Below are 5,944 nucleotides of genomic sequence, written 5' to 3'. Positions count from 1 at the left end.
TCTAACTATTGCCAAGAAACATCAGGATCTAACTCTTTTAACGATAACTATACATGAGTTTCATTATTGGAGCCCAGAAGAGTTTTTGGGTAGGAAGTCGGGAAATATAAGCCGCTGAGTACGACAATCTGGCAACGTTAGTCCTGACCCGTCGTGTGGTGCCAAGATGTCCTCGTCCACGCCTCTCAACGTGCCCTCGGCGTCCTGCCCATGACACCGCTGGGGGGACGCTGCCTCATTACCGTTGTTCCTTGTATTTTATCACATACTATATTTATATAAAACTATATTGTCTCCAGTGGTGTTTCGCTGCCCTCCACGGTCGATGATTGCATGGTAATTAGTGGGGTGACATTTTGATAATTAATAAACATTGCCTGAGGGATGAAGTGGATGTAATTAGCTGTGTGTGTGTGTGTGTGTGTGTGTGTGTGTGTGTGTGTGTGTGTGTGTGTGTGTGTGTGTGAGAGAGAGAGAGAGAGAGAGAGAGAGAGAGAGAGGGGTGCGCATTTTACAACTTGGTGAATAGGGGTCGTCAGGGTGGGTCAGCAATCCCTTGCCATCAATACGGGTGACCAGGAGCCGTGCAGTAAGCCAGGGGGGCGCCGGGAGTCACACAGGCAGTAATATTTATAGAACCACGAGACTGACATGACAGCTTGAACCCAGCCTGCTCCTCAGCATTTGATAGTTTTGTTTGGCCATCTATAATTATCTAATATATGAGTGTTTTTTTCTTTTTAATGAACCAGACACCAAGGAAAGCGTTACTATAAAGTTATTCACATTTCTTCAATAGCAAAGGCTGAAGATGTTCTAATAACTAATAAGACTAAGAAGTATAAGTGAAATTGGGACTTATGATTTAGTGAGCTGATAGCAGATTGACAACCAAAGTGACGGAGTTGAAATCTAAGAATATAATCATAGACTTCAGTGCCACGAAGAGAATGGAGATGAAATTAAAGAGATGAAATTAAAGTTTTACCGAAGTGGGATGGGAAATACCAACAACAGACAAGGAAAGAAGGAAAACATTGGAGAAAGCCTTTTTTGTGTGCAGAGGACCTTACGATTATAATGATGATGAAAAAAGTTATTATTTACGCAATGGTTTCTTTAAAAACAGCATTGTCTCCCAATAAAACACACACAAACGCACAATAAGACTACCTTCTTCAGTCAACCCATTTTTATGTATATATACGTTCATTGGGACGTCAGGAGGATTCATTGGTGGAGGAAGAGGCTGTTGAGGCCAAGGAGGATTCATTGGTGGAGGAGGAGGCTGTTGAGGTCAAGAAGAAGGTTATGGAGATTGAGGATAGGGAGGAGGAGGAGGAGGAGGAGGTTGAAGGAGGAGGAGGCGGTAGTGGTTGAGAAGGACAATGCAGAGATAAGTGTTCCTGACGCAAATCCCATCGCATTGGCTAATATTTTGATCATGCACGTGTCGCCTCCAAGTATTATACCTCCATGCGATAGATGCAGTATAGTATAGCATGTAGAGGACTTTAGGCTACTCGAGAGTGGTTGAAAATGACATAAACCTTGGACTCTTTAACCCATAAATCGTGGCAGCATAAAATGAGCAGCTACGTCATTCATTTTTCGGTCATTAGCAATTAATTAAGGCGTGTTGGTGGTAAAAATGTGTTAGTTTTTTTCTCTCCGTACTGGGCGAAAATATAAAAGGAAAATGTCTGAACCCTAACAGAATGACCTGACGAGGCTGTAGCCATATATTATGTTCTTTTTATTTTTTATTTTTTTCTGAATTGCTACTCATTACTCTTTACTTTTGTGGGAGCGGCGAGTAGCGGGCTTTGATGTATAAAAAAAAAAAAATCAAAAACGAAACATTACAAAATTATGGCACCATGGAGCTATATTATCACTCCGCTACCACCACAGAATATATGCACAATTTTCATGTTATAGCTGCAATCGCAAGTATATACAACATCGCCACACACCAACACAACGCTAACTCTTCCATCTTACTGTTACTTTAATCACAAGTACACCGCCATCACTCCCATACGACATCACACCTTGGGGCTACCACATGTGCAGACTCAACGTTGCCAGATTATCGTACTCCACCTTTAATGTTTGCCGATTTGAAGTGATTTCCAACCCCAAAACTGTCTACTCCACCCCAATAACTGACTTGGTATATAGTTAACGTTAAAATGATCAATTATTGCTGCTTCTTGGCAATAGTTATGGGGAAGAAACCGGTAAATATGATGATGGTCCGAGTACGATAATCTGGCATAGTTGCATCTCCTGTTACCATAACCACCCGTCTAGAGGGCATGGATTTAGCTTTTCAAGGATTGGAGTAAGATGTCTCGAACCGATGATAATTTATGGGGGTGGAGAAACGAAGCTATTACTATTGTTTTGGTTAGACTCAATGGAATAAAAATAAATGAAGATTCCTTACTGTGGTGACGTGTTGGAGTGACGTGCAGTGGTGGTGAAACGCTCCATCCAGTACTGGCAAAATTATTGACTGCCATAATGGTAGTTCCTGGAAGATATATGAATAGTGTTATGGTGGTGGTTCGCGTGGTGGAGGTGATTATGGTGGAGCGGTGGTTGAAGGAAGTTGAAGTCGGTTAACTGTGGCGGTTGCTGTCGTGCGGGTGACTGGGGTTGTGGTGGTGATGGTTGTGGCATGATTGTGGTGGTGGTGGCGGGTGATTGTGGTGATTCGTGTGGTACAGGTGATTGTGGTAGTTAATGTAGTGGTGGTGGTAGTTGCGGGGTGATTGTGTAGGTGGTAGTAGTGACAGTGATGGTGGTAGTGGTGATGGTGATTATGATTGAGGTGATTGTGGTGGTTAATGTGGTGGTGGTGGTGGTGGTGGTGGCATGATTGTGGTGGTGGCGATAGTAGTGGTATGATGATGGTGGTGGTGATTCTTGTGCTCTTGTGGTACCGGTGATTGTGGTGGTTAATTTAGTGGTGGTGGTGGTTATGGTGGTAGTGGTGATTCTTGTGTTCTTGTGGGACCGGTGATTGTGGTGGTTAATTGTGGTGGTTATGGTAGTAGTGGTGATTCTTGTGTTCTTGTGAGACCGGTGATTGTGGTGGTTAATTGTGGTGGTTATGGTAGTAGTGGTGATTCTTGTGTTCTTGTGAGACCGGTGATTGTGGTGGTTAATTGTGGTGGTGGTGATTCTTGTGTTCTTGTAGTACGGGTGATTGTGGTGGTTAATTGTGGTGATGGTGATCCTTGTGCTCTTGTGGTACAGGTGACTGTGGTGTTTAATGTGGTGGTGGTGGCTGGAGGTTATATTTCGTGATGGGTATACGTTCCTGTGGTGGAGGTGATTATGGTGATAGCCAGTAGCGGTCAAAGGGGGGAGGGGGGGGAGCACTCTGCAATGCTCCCCTCTTGCTTTTCACCAGTCACTTCTATCATTACTCGAAAGAATAATGGAGAAACAAAAAAAAGTGCACCAACAATTCATTTTTCATATTGCGACATCTTGTGGTTCCTGACACTTCGCTTGCCCCTTCCTCCATGAGCATGTCGACCCTGCTGGTAATGATGGTGATGATGCAGGCGGGAGAGGGACCAGTGAATGGCCTCTAGTGTCCAAGTCTCGGATATAAATTTGCAGGCCAGTCTTCCCCTAGCCAATCTTTCCTCGTCCCCTCTGATAACCCGCGGGCGCCGAGATGATTGGAGCAATATTCTTATTTTTTTTAGACGAGCGCACACACACACACTCTCTCTCTCTCTCTCTCTCTCTCTCTCTCTCACACACACACACACACACACACACACACACACACACAAACACACACCTTTTTCAAATAAAAATAAATTGGAATGATATACAACACGATTACTCTGATATATGACGATGATCAATTTCAACTGACATGTTTGTATTGTTGAGAAGGGTGAGAATTCAGTTCTCACGATGTAAAGAAATGAATACCAGGAATCCCAGTCAGGAGGAAAAGAAGCCCAATATCGATGAGCAGAGCCAAGCAGCGGCACCAGCACAGCACCGCCAGCATAAGCCACACCAGGAACAGGACCAACAATGACGATGACAACAGCAAAAAACAACAACAAAAGTCATATCTTCGACTACTACTAATCTAATGGTGATAATAATAATAATAATAATAATAATAATAATAATAATAATAATAATAATAATAATAACCATCATGGAGGTGGACGACGTTACTAACCTCTGGTCCGAGTGACTGATGTGTCACTGATGTGTAGGGGTGGGCAGGTACCGGTACCAGTACCGGTAGTAACGGTACCAGCTAAACGGTACGGTACCGGTACCAGATTGCTCGGTACCAGTACCAGTTGCTCGGATTTATTTATTGGATTTATTGATAATTCTTCATGTCCGATTTTTTTTTTTAGGTTGCTAATAGATATTGTTATTGTGATCATTAAGCTTCCCGTAACCCAGTGATCATGAGGCTTCGCGGTACCAGGTACCGATACCAGGTACGGTACCAGGTACCGGTACCTGGTACCGCGAAGAATCGATTCCTCGCGGTACCCGGTACCGGTACCTGGTACCACGAAGCCTAATGATCACTTGGGTTCCGGGAAGCTTAATGATCACTCGGCACTGCGCATTGCCGCCCGCCTCCATGTGGCATGGGCCCTGTGTGTAGACGCTGAGTCACTGCCCCGCTGACCGTCTCCCCAAGTTCCCACCATTTTGTCCTGCTTTCCGTTTCCATCACAGCTCCCGTTTCCATTATTTTATTATTTTATTTATTTATTGGAGTTACTGGATAATTCTTCATGTCCGATTCTTTTTCTTTTTTAGGTTGCTAATAAATATTGTTATTGTTATTAGACTATGATCGAGTACATCCATAATAACTATACATGCTATTTTTTATCGAAAAAATAAATATTCACTTCATTCAGAGAGAGAGAGAGAGAGAGAGAGAGAGAGAGAGAGAGAGAGAGAGAGAGAGAGAGAGATTTACATAGATTTACATAGAAAATCAGACCACACAGACCCCATGGTCCAGACTAGGTGGTCTGTCCTTAAACCTAAGTGATTTTACATTAATCAGAAGGCTCCTAAACGTTGCATTTCTACTCTAGTTGATATTAAGTTGAAGGAGAGAGAGTTTTCTTTACAGGAAATTTATTTGGGAATTTCATCAGAAGTCATTAAGGAAAAAAAAACTCCTTCGGGTACCGGTACCGGTACCGGTACTAACGGTACTTGAGTTTTCGGTACCGGTACTACCGGTACTCAAATTAACGGTACTTTCCCATCCCTACTGATGTGTCCTCGCAGCCCCCGTGGTCGTGGTGTGATGGCTGCCCGGGAGAGGGTGGCCGCGTGGTGCAATGAATTTGTAGTAATTCTATGATTCACTGTGAGGAAGAAAATTATTGCAGGCATTAGGACCTGCAAGTTTTCTGGCGTTGAGTTCATGTATTCCACATTCGGCTTTACGATACTCGAGCTACACAAAACAAAATCTCATTTATAAGTCACCGAGTGAATAACTGAATATGTACCTATTATGCTCGGAGTTAGGTAGTAAGTTATGACCTGCTATAATCATTTAGTGTGAAGAGAAATGAGTCAATGCCCCTAGTCAAATAGGGACTCGACGACTGAACTCGATTATACTGTAATATTCCTCAATGATACTTTGTGAACTATAAAGTTTAACATGATAATCTAACTGAGTTGTTCGCCACGTTCCGAGAATAGTGTCATGAAATATTCAGAATGGTTCAGACTCCGAAGCTGCCACTGCCAGACTTACCAACCGTTACTTTCTACACAAGAAGAGTGACTTTAAGGTAGACATCGGATGCCTGTGCAGTGTGCACTGTTGATTCTTCAAATCAGTGTACATGAAAAGAAAAATAGGATAAAGGGTTGTTCTCCAGGATGATTCGTAGTCTCATTT

The sequence above is a fragment of the Eriocheir sinensis genome, chromosome 15 (assembly GCF_024679095.1).
Source record: "Eriocheir sinensis breed Jianghai 21 chromosome 15, ASM2467909v1, whole genome shotgun sequence".
NCBI classification, from domain to species: Eukaryota; Metazoa; Arthropoda; class Malacostraca; order Decapoda; family Varunidae; genus Eriocheir; species Eriocheir sinensis.
The sequence above is the reverse complement of the archived record's forward strand: the minus strand, read 5'-3'. Positions refer to the sequence as shown.